Source organism: Desmodus rotundus, chromosome 7 (assembly GCF_022682495.2).
Source record: "Desmodus rotundus isolate HL8 chromosome 7, HLdesRot8A.1, whole genome shotgun sequence".
Lineage (NCBI taxonomy): Eukaryota > Metazoa > Chordata > Mammalia > Chiroptera > Phyllostomidae > Desmodus > Desmodus rotundus.
The window spans coordinates 105,028,467-105,046,928 of NC_071393.1; the positions used below are offsets into that span (position 1 = coordinate 105,028,467).

An 18,462-nucleotide genomic window follows, 5' to 3' on the forward strand; every position below is an offset into this window, starting at 1 on the left:
TTTCTTGATTAGAGCTTCTCAGACATCTAAAACTACATGCTATGCCTTTGGTCTGAAACTGGCCTTTTCTTCTTTATTGATGAGAGAGAGAGAAACGTGGGTTTGTTGTTCCACTTATTTATGCATCATTGGCTGATTCTTGTGTGTGCTCTCACTGGGGATCGAACCCACAGCCTTGTTGTATTGGGATAATGCTCTAACCAATGGAGCTACCCAGCCAGGGCCCGAAAGTGACCTTTTTGAGCTGTTAATAAATTGGGAAATAACACAATGAATAAGAGAACACAAACACCTGAGCACAGAAAGGACATGATGTTTATCTCTCTTTTGAGAACGTGAGCCTCTAAGCGACAGGTTGACCATCTCAGAATGGAGCCATGGTGGCTCTCCTCAATACTGAGAATGGTTTATTTCCCTTAAACCATCTCTTGGGTAGCCTTTTCAAATAAGGCTTGCCACTAGCAAGCCCAGCCAAAGGCTGAGGGAAAGCTGCCTACCTATGGCTCCTTCAGATTTTCCGTCTTCCAAGATCAGAACCCAGGGCACTGCAGACGTTCTCACACGTGAAGTCACAGGGTGAGGGCCCACGAAAGCCAACAGAAACAGACAGACGAGTAGGTGAAAGGCAGGGTTTCTGTTTAAAAGTGTACAGGACTGGGAACTGAAGATGGGGCCAGGTCTTTCTCAGCCAAGTGGCTCTTTTCCATCCAATAGTGACTGGAGTCCCAGCAGTGGCTATCTGCTTATCAAGCTCTGTGTTCATTTCTCAAACTTCTCTATCTAAGTCTCTGGTTGGAAACCTATTTCCAGAGCCAAAATGAAAGCAGCAGAAGTATTTGTGGGGCTAAAAGAATTGGAAAGAAACTAATTGGAATTTTGCCTAATTGAGTAATCCGGGGGAGAGCAAGAGATGGACGCTACGGCCTTGTTGGAAGTCCAAACAAATCTGTAGAAATGGCTGGACCGGTTGGTCAGCCACCGTCTATCATACACAGCAATCCACTGTCAAGTCTTTTAACTCTCGTGAAAGGTCCCCCAAAAAGGTCCTGTTGGTGGGGCCGGTGGGGGGTGGGGAGTATTTTCAAATAGGAAATGTTTGTGGTTCTTATCTTTAAAGGTAATTCCCTTTTTAGTTCCAATCACAACATACTCTTTTGTTTAAGTGAGGTTTTTCCCAGTCTCCAGCCAGAAACTGCATCTGTTAACAATCTTTTGGATTTTAAACTGAAGCTTTTTAAACAATGAACCATCTGACCACGAAAGGCATCTGGCCATGCTGTATTTGCTTATTGTTAACATGGTTTTTAAGCCCTGGGAAAAGTGAGGAGTCGGTCTTCCGAGAGGAGAAAACAAAGTGCTGTACCCACTGCATTATGGCCCAGCAATCTCACCAGCACAGGCAGGGATCTCCTGTGACTGCAGCTCCTCCCCGGAGCAGTCGGTATAGTCGAGTCCCTTAACTGGTCCTTAGCGGTGTCCAGAACACACTTTCCCCCTCCTTGAGCTTCTGACTGCAAAGTAAGTGAGTGGGGCTAGACACTGTTAGCTGTAGTGACATCAGATATGAAGGCAAAGATCAGGACCTAATTTCTCCTCCTTTCATATCTGATCTCTGAAGCCAAGGCTGAAGTACAAGGCTTTGTAGTCTTCACATTACATTTCTGTATCTTATGAGGTTTACTTTGGAGAAGGTGAAGTTTTACTCTGCTGTTGAGTTTATGTTTGACTCTAGTTTAATTCAATTAGTCCAGGATTTTGCCTAGCCGGGCTGCAGCTCAGCTGTTGTGACTTGCACAGTGTACTGTTTGAGGACATCTAGGAAAAGTGCGTATCCTGATTGGACCGCCTCCCCACTCCTCTCCCCAGAAAGGAACTCTCCTTTCACCGAACACACACAGATCAAATTTGCATTGTGTGTGGTTATCAGGACACACTTCTTTCCGTTCCTTGAGAGTTGAGGCCCTTCTGCGTTTGGGGCACCTGGACGGAGTGGTTTAGTCAAAACCCAGATTTAAAGGAACATGTGCTGAAGTGGTGGAATTAAAGACACAAGGAATCATCAGTTTTCCACACAACTGTCAAACAAACTAGCTGGAAAAGAAAGATGGTACGGTAATCCTCTAGTTGTTCCCAGTGCCCTAATGAGAAGCTGCTGTGGGCGTGCAGGGAGGAGAACCATGAATGGGTGGGCATTCAACCTGACGGATTTGAAAGGAGGGACAGGTTAGACATCCTCTTCTTTCTTTACTGTAGTTTGAGTAGATATTAGAGTGAGCTTGGGATTTTCAGTGCCCACTTTGCTAGATGTCCAGATTTGGGAGAGGGAAGCAGTAATTGGGGGGAATTAGATTTCGGTAACACTATGCTAGACTTGTTGAGAGGTACCTTGTCTGGTCTCCTGCTTTTGAGTTCTCACCCCAATAATGGATTCCAGTTGTTCTTTGTGCTCCTGATTTGAAAAGGTTCAAGAAAATGCAGGAGTAATAATGATCAGAGGTAGGATTGGGCTGTCTTTCCCTCTTTATTTCTCTAAAGACTAGATGAGGGAGGCACAGGCGTTGGAGGACAACAGGCATTTCCAGGCTCTGTGTCTCTGAAACTCTCTGCCTCATCTATGTATTTCTTGGCTCTGAGAGATGAGGATTTGTATATAATCCCAGATGGAAATGGTAAGAAACAACAAGCCTTGAGTATCTGGGAACTTCATATAATGAAACAATGAATTGGTGAAGGGCAGGTTGGTATGTGAATCACCTGATGCGTATTGGGTCCCTTCTCCGGGGCAGACTCTTGGCAAGGTTCTGAGGATAATCGAACCAGTAAGTCAATTTTCTTGGAGTGGGAGGTCCTGGTAGGAGAAGCAGATAAAATCAGATAATTGCCAGGTCTTGTCATAAGTGCCGTTATCGGGTAAGGAGACAGGCTGTAGGAAAGAGAAGAAGGAGCCACCAAGCTCTGGGGTGTATGTGTGTGACTGAGACGAGTTTCTTCTCCACTGACCCATCCAGTGGTGACTCAGTGAAAGAGCTGGTGCTGTCCTGCTGTTATCCGGGCATCTAGAAACCGGCTCCTTTTCCAGCCGTCGAGCTGTGTTTGCACGCACTGTATACTTTCCCTCTTGATTTGTACTTTGTTCTTTGTTGCTTTTGCCAATGCTTAAAAGGCCAAATTTAGACTGTTGGCCTAATCTGATCTTTACTAAACACAATTTGTAGGACTTGTTATGAAATCTATAAAGAGGCTTGAACTTTGGAAAAATAAAGGCACCGGGGTTGGGGGAAGTAGAAACTGAAGTAACTGGAGTTTATTCAGCAGAAGAGAAAGGTAGAAACTTCAACACAAGCTGATGTTCACGATTATACCCCAGTGGAACTATAGTATCTGTTGAAATATCAACTTTCAGATGGTAAAGGACAGCTGCCTCGAACCCTCCCAGTAAAACTATCCTGACAGTCTGGCCCCTGCCCGACTCAAGGGTTAACTCCTAGCATGGCACAACAGGGGACTCCTGGACCCTGTGCCCATTCTGCATCATGGTTCCCGTTCACTGATGCCCACGCTGTAATGTTGATAAATACTCCGAACATTGTCCTAAATATGAGATGCTGACTGCCCTGAAGATGGGTGACCGAAACCATGGGACAGTATGTATCCAGGTCCTGAAACGTTGCTCTTCTAGGAGTCGATCCCACGGAAGTGGTGAGCGTTAGAGGTGAAGATCTGTGTGCAGTGTTCTTCCTGGTGTTGTCTCCGACAGCCACGGACTGTAAACAACTTAAAGGACGGTGGTTGTATTACAGTACACACCCGTAACAGTGTCTGTAGCCATTGAAAGGTCCTATGTTCAAAATAACTTTAATGACATGGGAAACTGCTCAGCATGTAATAATAAGATGAAGAAAAAGACACAAAACTGTTAGCGGTGTGATCAAAAGTTTGCAAAAGGAGTGCATATAAAGTAGGCGAACAAACATGGTATTTGTCTGTCATGGCCGAGTTATATCCTTGGTACAAATTTTCCACAGTGCTTAGTTCTCCCTCCTACCTAGGAATATTGTTTTCCTGATTGTAAAAAAAAAAAAAAGCATGCACTATATTTTGTATCAATGAAGTCTCAGTCAGAGAAGCAGGATGAGTAGACACACACACACACAGAGAGAGAGAGAGAGAGATCTGCCCTTACACACACGCACACACACGCACACACGCGTGGGAGAGAGATCTGCCCTTAGGCCATCGTGGAAGCCGGCTCAGCACTCTCTAGAGCTCTTGTCTTTACACGTAGCGCTGGAGCTTCGTCATGTCTGTGGAGCAGGCAGTCGGGAAGGAGGGTGGATGTGAACTGGGGGAGAGCAAGGACAGGCTGGAGCCGCGAGGACCCACGGAAGCCTGTGTCAGCTCTCCTTGCTTTGTCTCTCACGTGGGTGTCCTGTGGGAGCCTGAGCCATAGTCAAGGCATTCGACATGCACACGTACGCACGCACACTCCAGGCCCCGAAGACAAGGAGGATCCAGGGACAGGGTGGGGCAGTTGCAGACCTGCGGGCTGCTCTGTACCAATGAGGGGAGCTGGCTTAGGGGACCGCGTGGCTTCTGCCCTTGTCCGCCCTGAGAGAGGTGCCTTTGTCTCAGCTGAAGACCCCCAAGAAAGGGTTTCATTCAGCCTAGCCAGCTGGAGCATTAGAAAGCCACCATGTATTCCTGTTGAAATTAGGAGGAAAAATAAGTGTTATTTAAAATGCAACCAGTGTTTGTGTTGTCAAGACAACCCTGGGTTTTTTGTTTGTTTGTTTGTTTTGTTTTGTTTTGTTTTGTTTGCCTAGCTCCTGGACCCTTTTTCTTTCCTTTTCTACTCCTACCCGCATGCAGTAAAACAAAGGTGAATCTGTAAACCACCCAGAGTTTGTCAATATCATTTTTGGTTTAAGCAGCGATTGTGAGAACGTGGAGATTTGGGGCCTAATGAGATTTCCTTACTTGTCCTTACTGTACCCACAAATGCACTGAAGCCGAGTTTCTCGTTACTTTTTTCCACTAGCATAATCTCAAAGCTAGTGATTCATTTTTTTTCTCTATTTTTACTACAAAAGAAATGCTATCAAAACGAGCGCCCAATTTTAGATTTGGAGTACAAAGTTCAAGGGTTCTCTGCCTCTAGCAGCCCTTAAACTGAGGTTGTATTCCAATAAGGGCAGTTGGCTGTTGAGTGTTTCTTCGCTTCCTCTTCCTGTCATTCCTTTGTTCAATAACAGCAGTTCAGGGAATTTTTCCCCAGTGTTACCACTTCCGTCACTCCAGCCATGCCTGCTTGCCACCCCTGCCTTGTCCAGAATGTATTTTCATAAATGTTGACTCTCAGTGCCCAGCTTCAGTAACGAAGGAGCAGTAAACCAACTTAGCCGTAGAATGAACCAAACATACCCATCTTTCTTCTTTGGTGTGTGCACAAGTGAACCAATCAAAAATATTGTAGACACCTTCTGCAGTCTTCTGTTGGGGTTTTTCAGGCTTGAACTATTGCTAGTGAAAGGACACAACACTAGAGATTTCATTAAGCAAGTCGATTTTCAGAAATAAGTAACTTACTAGGTTGAAGTGAGCCAGATTTACAAGTGCCCTGTTCAGCAACAAAATTTGTTCAGCGTTGTGGCATTGAAATTCAGTAGTACAAATCTAGCTGTGTGATTTCCGAAGTGAAGCTAACAAAGCAAAACTTCAGTGTTGAGATTATACAGGAAAGTTTCAGCACAGTTGCAGATACTGTTATTAATGGAAATCTTAAACCTAGTTACCAGAGAGACATTCTGGGGTCCAATAAATTGGCACTTTCTAAAATTTCTTTAAAAAAAAAACCCCACAAAACTAACAAACCTCAAGTCATGGGATAAATTATTATTTCCTGGTTGATTATTTTATTTTTGTGAAATTTTTAATGTACAAAAATGTGCAGAATATAATAAGCACCCATGTTGAACAAATGCCAACATTTTATCATTTTCATCTTGGATTTTTTTTAAGACAAAACACACAGTTGAATCCCAGTGGTGTCTTCTGTTCTGAAGGTGGTGTGTGTTCTTCTTTCCTCATCCACATATTTGACTTTACTCTTCACATTTAGATTCATAAACAATGGATGTTATTTTTTTCATTTTTAACTGCAGTTAATAATATTGCATTACATGAAAATGCCACAGTGTAATTATTTTATCCCCCTTTGGGTAATACTTCCATTTTTTTTAAAGATTTTATTTATTCATTTTTAGACAGAGGGCTAGGGAGGGAGAAAGAGAGGGAGAGAAACATTGATGTGTGGTTGCCTCTTGCATGTTCCCAACCAGGGACTCAGCCTGCAACCCAGGCCTGTGCCCTGACTAGGAATGGAACCAGTGACCCTTTGGTTCTCAGGCCAGCACCCAATCCACTGAGCCACACCAGCCAGGGCTTTAATTTTTTATTAAAAAATACTGCACGTGTTCAAAAATTTCTCTAGGATAGACAGCTAGACATCTGATTACTGGGTTGTTTGGTATGAACATTTCACCTTTAATTGCCACCAAAGTGGTTATAGTTGCCAGTTCAGAATTAGTTGCCAGTTGTCTGAGAGGAGAGAATTGGTTTCTCCTTTCCCTCATCAATCACTTTACATAAGTGTTTCAGGTACAAGAAAACTGACTGTAAAGTTCTTCCATTTTCCCCCATATGTCTTAGCAAATCTAATTGAAGTAAAAGATTACTGGAATAGAAGGTGTTTATTTAAAAAAGGAAAACCCAATATTTAGAAAGTGAAAATCACTCCATTCAAATACCCTTCAAGCCATACAGAAGTACAAAATGTTAGAAGTACAAAAAAATGGACAATTCACCCAGCATTGTGTTCATGTGGCTTGACTGCCAAGGAAACTGCTCTGTGTGTGGTTCACCCTTCCTCTTCGCTAGCTCGCTTCACACCCGCAGTTCCAGCCCCAGGCAAATTGTGTTTCCGTCTCTCAGGCTCTGGACTGGTCACCAAGCGCAGGAAGTTCCTCTGAGGCATTCACCACTTCCCTAGTGGGTGACTAAGGTGCAGGTGCAGAATCAGCTCGACTGGGCAAACAAAGCAGATTAGCTGTGCCTGGAAATCACACCACTGGTCTCTTTCTTCTCCTCTAACCACAGCATCTTTATTTCGAGCATCTCCTTATAAAAATTGGGAAAACCTCTCTTTCTTGCACTCCTTGACTCCTTCGAATATTAAGAGATTGAGACGTGCCACTGGCTGGCTGGCTGTTCCCCAGGCCTAAATTCTGAGCTAGTGTCTACGTGCAAGTCAGCTTTTGGATTTGGGGATTGTCGATTCTTCGGTCTAGAAATACTCTGTTTTGTTCTTTAGAGCATTGTAAAAGCGGTGAATATGTGTCTGCTTCGCGGCTGCCATCTCTCTTCGGTGTTTCCTCATACTTGCATTTCTTCACTGAGTTAGCCCTTTATCCAGGGCTTTGCTTTCTTTGTAATTAGGGAACACCAGGCTGGAAGAGAGTGGAGAGAATGACCCCATATTTGTGTTCACTCATAATGATTCAAACAACAGTAAAGATAAATAAGCAATATACACGTGAGAGAAAGTAAGGTCACTTCTTGTTGGACAAACTCATTGATGTGGAGTCATGGGGAGCGTGGGGGTGGTGTGTCCCATGGAGCTCTATTTCCTCCTCTGGAACAGAGGCTAGAAGAGCAACTCCCACAGCTTTCTCGCTGTGCTCGTCACTCATGCCCACCCTGGTGCTGCAGTATGGGGAGAACGCTCCTGCTTAGGCTCCCGTCAGAGACTTGGAGCTCTGGGTTTCCATGGAAGCCCTGAGGGGGTAGTGGTGTTCCGCTGCCACAGAGCAGCTGTCTTTGGCTTCCCAATCTTAATTCTGAGGCAGGTTCGCTTTGACAGCTCGGCACAGGACACGTTCTATCGTGTCGATTGCAGCGGTAGGAGTACGTGACTGCCTTTTTAGGGGCTCCCAGTCTTTGCCACAGAGTGCTTGTCAGCAGTGCTATTGTGGAATCAAGGTTCCACCTGCAACTGTACAGGGCCCTCTGAGCCCCTTGCCTCTGTGGACTGCAGCACACAGGCACGGCTCCGTTTCGCCTCCAGCATTCTGCACCTACAGGTGTAGAACTGTACACTGAGTAAGTGCTCTCCTGAGAGAGGGCTGTGCCTCTGATGGGAGGGGGGTCTCACTGTATCTCGTATCTGAGAATCCAGAAGTAGCTGCCCGGTCTGATTATCACCAGCCCAATGGACCCTCGAGGGACGTACAGCACAGTTAACACTCCAGAACAATTTACACACATATTTATTTATCCTTTTCTAGCATATTTAATACTGTTGGATTCATGTTATGCTTGGTACATTTCAAAGTTTCACCGAACCCCTGCTCCTCCCACCCCCACAAAGCAGGAAGAAGCTTTGAGCTTCCAGTGTAAGTTAGAATATGCTGCTAATACCTCTAATTTAGGCTTCGCCAAATTCCTTATACTTTAGGAACCTAGTACAAAGTCCACCAAAGAGTACCGACTCCAAATTACAGTGTCTTAAATTTACAGTGTCTCGAATTCTCGTGGTCTTCGTCAGTGCAGTACAGAACAACATTTCTGTCCCCAAACATAGATGTTTCCTCAGCTTCTAAGCTGTACTTCCACATGTCCTCACGTTTAAACATCACTGAGATAGGGGCATCTTCCAACTGAGGCTTTTCTTCCTCATTTTCTTTTGCCCAAAATGCTGTCATTGATTCAGTAGTATGCCACAGAATCAGTGATGCTTAAAATCAGGCATATGACTGTGACTCTCCTTTGGGGGACAGTTAACCCTGGCGTAGCATTTTCCGGGCATCCTGAGAATGCTTCCATGAATGGAATATGCCTTTGTAGGCTTACCGTTTCCCCTGATTCTCTTCTAAGTTTAATTACTGTTTTCCAAAGTCCTCCCTTTATTGCCTCGTGTTAAGCATTATATTGCAAATCATAAACACACTTTGATTGTTTTCCCAAGAGCAGGTTTCAGAACATCAAAACCTGCTTTCCGGCATTCTGAAAGGCTGGTCTGGTAGCAGCAAATCTGGTAGCAAGATGTGAGGCATCAGAGGCCACTGACACCACTGGCTGGATTTCCACACTGCATAAGGGAAGTGATGTGTGTCCAAACACGTACGTTTACCGACCAGCCGGTCCAGATTGTACCTAGGGTTATAGCGCTCCACGGTGATGGTGACATGCGGGCCCAAGACTCGACTTAACAGGCTACATAGAAGTAATTTGTTTTATGTCACTGTATACTTTTGTGTCATAGACAACAGGGGAATGTGGGCTTGTATCATTTCTGAAAATAGTAATTGGAGAATGTTTCTTTTTCTTTGCCATGAAAATGAGGGGGAATTGTCATCTAAAATTGGCTTCAGATGTTGGAGTCATATGGATTGAGCTTTTTAGGCTCCAGGCATATTCCATGCTGTGAAGTATTCTGCCAAAGAAATGACTTGTTAATAAACAAAACGAATGTCTTGTAGTTTGGGAAGTGATGTAAAGTCTCAGCTTTTAGTTCTAGGTAAGGATGGTTGACTGTTCTTTTAGACATAGCAGAACAGGCGATGCATTTCCCTCCAGGATCCTGTAGCATGTGACCTTTAGGGTTTCAAGTCTGTAAGGCCGGCCAAGGGCTTTTAGGGAAGAAGAGGGCGTTGGAACAGATGGACCCCTGAGCTTTTTCAGAAATGCAGTTGGTTTCTTTATATTCTCGAAGTCTTATTGTTACTTGTCTCTTTCTTACATTGCTGCTCTTCCCCATCAAGAGACTAGATGTCTTGGCAGTGACACTCTTTTCTTGCTTTTTCTGGGGTATGTTGTTCAGGGGAGAACAGAAGTGATGGCTGCTTAAGAGCTGCAGCGCAAGCTGGATTTTCAGGGTGCTCTGCTTCATTTCAGGTCGTTCAGAAATTTTTGATGATTTGGACCAGTGTAAATAAAGTTTGTGACACTAAGAAAAACATATCATGTAACAATTTCACGCTATCAAGGAAATGTCTCAAAGCACTTTTCCCAGTAGAGCGTAAGAATATTTACACTTGATTTTTATTGTGAAGCTACATGGATAAAGATTGGCGTTCAATAAAAATGCACAAGTTACTAATGCTTTACTGTTTCTTTATAAATCGAGATGAGAAGAGGGAGTAAAGTCTATAAATGAGCACAGTTCGTTGTAGCTGTGCTTGCAAAGACTGAGAACCTATTGTCAGAATAAGTTTGTGATCTTGTGAGAAACTCCCAATGCTCAAGTTTGGAAACATATTCCCGTGTCTCATGTTTTGCATTCATGGATCACTAACAAGGAAAGCAGGGAACTTTGTTCTTTTATTGATATTTATGTATTCCGACACCTAGAACAGTGCCTAGACCATTAGAAAACTCAATAAATGTTTATTGGGTGAGTGAATGAATGAGAAGGAAAGCAAATGACTTCTTAGATTCATTTCAGCACTGTGAATTTTAAGCATGATGACAGAAGGTTTCTGTTCCTATCCCACCCTCGAGACACCCCATGTTCAGAAGTATAGTGTTAATATTGCTCCCAGGTTATGCTAAGTGCTACTCTTAAATGGCATCTGGCTTCAGACCAAACTGTTAGGCAACAGTGATCACGTTTAGCTTATTTTCTAGCTAGAGGTAGGAGGGCATGGGGCTTGGGTCTAAAGTCACTGAGCTCACAGCTTTTGATTTGTTTTGTTTTGTTTTATGAGCAGTGCAAGAAGGCTTAGAAGTACTCCAATGATTTGCCCAGCAAGTTTCTGGGTGGGATAGAGGACCAGGTGTAGCTGTGCGTGTAAGGGATAGAGTGGAGTGGTCTCATGGTTTTGAGCCAGAGACTCGGTGATTCACACCGCCTAGACAAGGTAACGGAAACAGGCAGAATTGGGGTAGAGTGGTCAGGGTGGGGTAGGGGTTCTTGAGCAAGAGCTCTGGGCAGGCTGAGCAATTGGGCAATTTAGGTGTGGGGAGCCTGGAGCAGTGTTTGTCATACAGCCTGGCTTCCACATTACACCTTCATAGACTGTTCTCCTCAGCCAGGAAGTACTAGTCATGCATCTCTTATTCTGCTACACCGTAATCATAGCGAAATGGGGGGTTACTGAAAATTCTCTCTGTAGCTTTCTGCAGAGTGATCTCTGCTTTTCACTATCTTTGAGCTATTTAGCCAGTCTGAAAATTGTTTTAAAAACCCGATAGTGCAAATAATTCTTGTCTGTTGAAATGCAAATTGCCTAATGCAGTTGATTCCTGGTCCGTTGATCAGTTTTGTATCCATGTGTAAACAGGTGCCTATGTATGTCTTGGCCCCTTAGATTCTCTTCTGAGCCCATTGTAACATCTTACCAGTTCCCTCATTTATTAGTGAGTTCACTGAAGTCTTTGCCATCAGTTCATGACATAATTTTACCTTTTAAAAATTTGTCCTGTAATAATACAGAGTTTTTAACATAGAGAATTGAGAAAGGGACTAGCATTCTAAGTCAGGGGTGTCAAACTCATTTTCCCCAGGGGCTGCCTCAACCTCGCGGTTGCCTTCAAAGGGCCAAATGTAATTTCAACTCCTTAACAGTTAAGGAGTAGTTACATTTATACAGTCCTAATATTATTTTCACCCTTCGAAGGCAACCGCGAGGCCGATGGCCCCTGGCGAAAATGAGTTTGACACCCCTGCTCGGAGTGATCTCAGCTCTTTAGTAATATTTTAGGCTGGAGTACACGATATGATGGCAGGAGGCTCTCTGAGGGAACACATGCGTTGCGTGTTGATTCTAGTGAGCTTCGTGTCTGCATAGACCGAAGGAGGGGGAGGAGCAGGCTCCAGGGTTCAGAAGAGGTGTCGGGCTTCACACACACTCGTGGAAGAGGTCCCGTGGTGTCTGAGGGTAATGGTTGTGCAGGAGGGGCGAAGGGGCTCAGCATGTGATCCGGAGACCTGAAGGACAGCGCTCTGGAGGGTCTTTAATGTCCCACAAAGTTTCTTGGCAGTTCCTATTCACTCGGTTTTCATTCTTTACCTTATATTTATGTTTTAGAGATACAGTGTCCTCAATCTTGTAACAAGAAAACTAAGTTTACTATTGCTAAAATAGATATACTTAATAAAACAAGGACTATCCATGTTTACGTCTGCTTCATATAGCGTGTATCTTTTATTTCTAAGTCATAAATGCCATGTGCTGTGGACCATCCGGAGAGCAAGAACTTGCTCTTTTTCTTCTCGGGGAGACGTTTGGGTCAGACTCTTACAGTTACTCTCTCGGGAGCCTGGCTAGAGTCGTGCCTCACTCACAGGCCGTGTGAGCAGAGCCCTTCCATAGGAATCGAGATGTATTTGTTGGAGTTATTTTTGTGAAGAATGGCCATGAAGGTATGATGAACTTACGGAAAATTTGAGATTTATTTATGAATCGAGGAAAATAAACTTGTGCTGTAGAGCCAGTGGAGATTTTTTGGCTTGGTTAAAGAGGAGACTTGGGGAGAACATGATAGCTTTATTCAAATTGTTTAAATATTTGCTGGTTATAGCTCATAGGAGAAATTAGACTTACGCCATGCAGTTCCCAAGGGTAAAACTAAGGCCAACAAGTGCTTGAAGTTACAAGGAGACATCTGTCAATTCAGTATGAGGTGAATTTCCTAACACAGCACTGGCCGTGACTGGACCCCTTGAAGCCTTCTCTCGGAGAGCACACGATCGATCACCCACTGATGACTTATATAAGGGACCCCTGGGAGGGGAAACTCAAACTAGGGGGTCTCCAGGGTGAAAGACCTAGCTATATAATTACGTGATGGCTTTCCTGAAAACCATGCAGATGTTTTGTAGCATTAGGGAAAATGGGGACAGAGATTTGCTTTTCTTGCACGACTCTAAATGCTAAATATCAAAGCCATTACTATTGCAAAGTCACCCTCCAGTCTTTCCAGCAAATGACTGACATTCTGAAGCTTAGGAGGGCGTGTTGGACTTCCTGGCAGATGAAGAAGCTGCTGTTCTGTGTGGGCCCAACCGGATTTGGCAACAGATGCACTTCATGTATAATTGTGGCAGTGGCCCAAAAATGTAACCAAGATCAGCAGTCCCAGGAACCACATGACTGTCTTGAAATGTGACAACATAGGAATTATTTTTTGAAACCAACTGCCACCCTTTGACAAGCTTCGGACATAGGATCTAGTTTTAGCCCATTAAGGGTTAGAGGTTAGCACTGGAACGAGCAAGTGAAGCAGCATTCTCAGAAATCCAGGGTTGTGGACCTGCTGGTTCTTTTCTTCCCAGCAAAAGATGAATAAGATAGGAAGAGTCAGGGGCTGACATCCGGACATACAGGACCCTGGGGTGATGTGCTACTTTAACTCCTTTCAGGGAGGAATGAGCTTGGTAAGAAGGTAGACTTTTCAGGCATAGTAGGTCCTGCTGCTTCTCTAGAAAGAGTGCAGGTTACTGGGCAAATTCCGAACACTTCTTGAGCTGATCCTAACTTACAGGTGGGGTTTACTAGAGAAAGAGTGGCTTCAAGAAGAAGAAAAAGCATGGAAAATAGTTGGTGATCAAGTTAGGAATTTGATGTACTCCCGCCCTCTTGAGAGCCAAACTGTGTCTTGCACAGGGGTTGACAAACTGCAGCCTTGGGCCAGATCGGGCCAGTCACCCGTTTTTGTAAATGCAGCACCATTGAGACGTGGCGGTGCTCGCGAATTTAGGTGTTATCTATGGCTGCCTTTTGCACCGTCTGGTGGCAGTCGTGTAGTTGCAACAGACTGTGTGGTCTGCAAAGCCTAAAACATTTATCATCTGGCCCTTTACAGAGAACATTTGCCAACCGCTGGTCTCTGAGCCGCTCCTTTACACTTCATCCTGGCTATCTTTTGAGAAGATACTGGTTACTCTATTACTAAGGTTGAGGGGAAACTTAGCAGAAGTGATTAGCGAGGGCTTCCACAAAATACTTTTCCATCTTCCATGGCACCTGCTCTTCCTTTCCTGTTCCTTCAATCCAGTGTCACTCACATTGACTCCTGTTTCCTGTCACTCACTTGAGTATGACGGATGCCACACAAATCATGAAGACATTTTGGCTTTTCTGCCTCTTTCTAACTAGGATTCTGTAAAAATTGTAGGTACAGCATGAGTGTATTTATTAGTATTGTGAGTGGACCTATGAAATCTAGAACGGTAGTGACAAATTAATGCAACAGGTGACTATTTTGATCATTACCAAAGGACAGAATTTCTTGATCCTATAAACGATCACAGTTAACGTGTTTTCTTATAGCATTTTCTTTACAAACACAACAGGTGTTTATTAGTATTTAGTTGCGTTTTGTCCTGTACTGCAAATTACCAGAATGACATTTACTTCACACTGTCATGCAAAACAGTGCCTTTCTGCCGTTGACACTCCTTTGATTAAACCTTAATATGTCCCTACTATTTGGGGGTGGATAGTACTCTTGTGCATTGCTGAAGGATTGTGAGCAAATCCAGACGAGAAAGGAGTGTGTCTGTCTTTTCTAACGAGCGTTGTCTAAGAACCTCATGGGTACAAGACGAGCACGTGGAGACTTATGGCTTTAGCTGGCCAAGTGCCTGTTGCATCAGTCTGTGATTTGTGGTCTTGTGAACTCAAAGCCTGTCCTTTACCTCTGTCCCAGAGCCTGTCCGTTACCGTTGATTGACCTTCGCACAGCCCATTTTGGGCCTTACCAAGAGCATCTTAAACTGAAGAAAAACTCTACTAGTTCTTATGTATCATTACTTGGGAAATGACCCTACTGAAATTTTGCCCTGTTTTAATTTCAAAGGTTTTTATTTTTAAAGACTTAATTTTTAAACTATGCTGAGCCCCACTTATATATTACTGAAAAACTTCAGCTGCTACCAAGGTATTGGTTGCCACACAGATATGTAAGGGTGGAAATTGAGGGAACTTTAGCACGCTTTGGGTACATAAATCTTAGTCCAAATCACAGTTTCTTTCTCTGCACAGGTGGTTGATATTGGGGTTATAGGTTATAGTGAATTTGAGAAATAGAAAAGCTGTGAAAGGAAGACAATTAGAGAAATGTTTTTAAATATCTGCTGTGGGGCGCCCCCAAGGGAGGAGAACAGAGATACCCCAAACGTTGCAGGTCACGACTTGATGCGTTTCACTTTGCACAGAGCAGCAGCAAGAGCAAAGCTCTTGTCCTGTTGGAGCATGGCCTGCTTCCGAACTTTGTTTTAATTGTGAAAACGGTGCATGTTCTTTGTAGAAGTTTGGATCGCGCACAAGTTCAAGTACAAGACCTACTGCTGCTGAGAGGTAGCTGTTGTTAAATTGAATTGTATATATTTTCAGAAATATTGGTGTGTAAAGTGTACATATTTTTTCTACAAGTAGGAAATAATATTCTGAAGTACTTTTACCTCAGTACATTTCATCATTTTTCATATCATTACATAACTATTTTGTTCTTTATTCCTGCTACAAGATAATGTGTTCCACCTTCCCCCTTTTTATTGGTTAATTTTATGATTTACTAATTCGAACAGCACTAACAGGGAAGAAAAGTTCCTTGCAATATATACCTGTGCAAATCTAAATATGTGATTGTGGCCTAAATTCCTGAAGGTAGACTTATAGGGTCAAAGGCTGTGTGTGTTTTAATTTGACAGTTTCTGCCAAAATTGACCTCCAGACTGGTTGCTCCAACTTTTACAGTCGTAGTAACAGGAACTTAGAATGGCCACAGCTCGAGATTCTGGGACAGTCTCATTGTCATCGTAACTAACATTCATCGAGCATGTTCTGTGTATGTTGTTCCCAGTGCTTCTTTAACCTGTATAAACTTCTTCAGTTCTTCACAATGACCTTACAAGGTAGGCACCCATTTTACAGATAAGGAAACTAAAACTGAGTCACACAGAGAAGTCACTTGTCTTGCTGGCCTTTTAGTCACTTAAGGTAGTGACTGAGGATTCAAATGCACGTCTGTTGATGGCGATAGAAGTGACCGTGTGTGAGTTTCCTGTAGGGAAGTGGTTAAGAGAGAAAGGCCAGCTTTGCACTTAATGTGTATTGCTTGCGGTTTGTCTGAGGTCAAATCTTAGAAAGAAGTTGCTCTGATTCTTTCCTACTGACTCTGAATTTTTGGCAAGGTGACCTTTGGCATCTCACCCGACCCCTCTTTGCCTCTTGTTTCCTCTTTATTAAAGTGGGTATCGTAACAACACCTACTTCATGGAGTAGATGAAATGAGCACAGTGCCTAGAACAGTGAGCTATATATGTATTAGATTCTGCTATTGCTTCCATTATAACTTCCTTTATACATTTTATACCATCTGGTATATTTCCCACTTGTTTCTCCAGAACAAATACATAGAATTGAGACAGATGGCTTGAAGTATAACACCTGCTAGAGGTGGTAAAACAAGGACCCAGTTGCCTTCCAGGAGCAGTATACACGTTGACTCCATCAGCGGTTTGTTTCATGGACGTCCCGGGGAGCAGCTCTCTCCTGGCTTGTCTCAGTGTCCAGTGCTCCTCAGGGGACTCCCAGGGAGCAGTCGCACTCTTTTCCTTCTGTTCTGTGCCTCCTTAGAACTGCGCACTCTGGCAGCCACACCAGGCAGGGGAGAGTTGATTGGCAGATGGGAATTGCGGTTGGCTACTGGAGCACACATCTGTGTAGAAGGACCAGGGTCGCACAAGGGAAACCAGAGATGCACTGATAGACTGGAGAACTCTGAGACCTGCCCCCCCGGAGTGTAGTGACTACGCTTGGTACATTTACGAGAAGTTTTCACATACGTGAGCTCATTTGATTTTCTCAGTCCTGAGGCATGTGAAATGAAAATAAGTCTTCCCCTTATTTTGACTACGGTATCTAGGTCTACTATTAATCTGTTTACATCATTAAAGCATTTCCAAAGTGTAGCAATTTCTCCATTTATATTAATCTTCAGTTTCTAAAATGAGCTCTGTTTTATAACCATGACTATTAAGCTTACAACAGACAGCCTCTCATGGGACCCTGAACACGGGGAGTGACTTTGTTGTAGTTCTGGAAATTTGCCCTAGTTTGGGGGAATAAAAAGATCTGGCACCTTCTATTTCATTTTATAGGTTCAAATACCGTTGGATATCATCATGGGCTTTGGCTCGCTGAGCAGGCTGGTGACAGCGGGGTTGTGCGAACTTTACTGCTCCATTTTAAGGGGAGAGAAGGGTTAGGCCTTTCCACTGCCATTTAGCTAGTTTAGTAACATATGTTAAATAATAATCAAGGGCTCTTCTAAAAACTCATCAGATTTCCTAAGCCTTTTGGAACCATGGAAGTGTAATCCAGCCCAACTTCAAAGCCGCTGGGGCAGCCTTTGTCCCCATCATCTGGCTTGTTCAGTCTCTAAGTGAAATTCATGCAACCGCCTGAGTTCAGGTATCAGTTACTGCCAGCTTTTAAGGCACTGTAAGCAATAGTTACTTCGCCCCCTTTTTGTGACTACTTAAAGAATGGTTTTGAAACTACGTTTCATTTTTCTTACCCAAGTAGACAAGTAGACCTGTCTAGAAAGATTGCTTACAGAAAGTGTATTTTTGAGAGAAAGTGTAGAACTGAAATTAAAAGTCCCCCCACCCCCTAAACTGCTGTCCTGAGAACTGGGATTCTGACACCAGTTAATAGGTAATAAATACTTCATTATGTGATAACAGGTACTAGTAACTGGTCTAGTATCTTCTCCGAGGGGATGGGGCGGGGTGGGGGGAGGTTCATTGTACTACGCTGCTCCCTGAATGTGAGGCTAGAGAATAGCTGAAATTTTCCTTTTTGAGTCTGTTTGATCACAAATGGCTTGCAGCAGAAACGTGCGTGGAGCCCACAGCCACAACACCGCCTTCTGAGCGACTCGATGGCTCCTGTGGAGCTGCCCGCTTCGTTCGTTCATTCTGGAATTGTGAGTTCCGTTTGGCACAGACCTCCCATCCACAGAAGCCCTGGGGGCTTCGAGTCCCTCTGGTTTGTAAGACATGAGACTGGCTGCGCAGTTTAGAAATAGGTTCCTGAATTCCTTGGGGTTCAGTTCTCTTAAGCTGCGATGCATTGCATTTTTTATCCAAACTCACAATCTGTCATAGCCTGAGGTCTGGGCCTGGGACCAATGTGTGTTCATTTTATTGCCTTCCATTCAATGTCAGGCTTTATTCTCCATCCTCATTGAAGCAATACCTAGTTTGGTCACATCAGATTAAACCCTCCTTCAAAATTTTTACTTTCTGCTGGGTAAACTTAACTGAAAAAATCTAGTTAACAACTGGATAAATCTTGCGTTCATCTTGAAAGACAACTTTCTTTCTCTTGTGGATTTCATCTGGACGAATGGTCAGTCCAGCAGCACTGTCCTCAGTGTGACACAGACCTTGGA

The 18,462-nt window shown here is 43.7% G+C and overlaps 1 protein-coding gene across 5 annotated transcripts in view; it reads left to right on the forward strand.

The window, feature by feature from the left end:
* Nucleotides 1-18,462, forward strand: part of DAAM1 (dishevelled associated activator of morphogenesis 1) — a 150,700-nt gene that overhangs the window by 80,234 nt on the left and 52,004 nt on the right. The gene's annotated exons all lie outside the window — the stretch shown is intronic.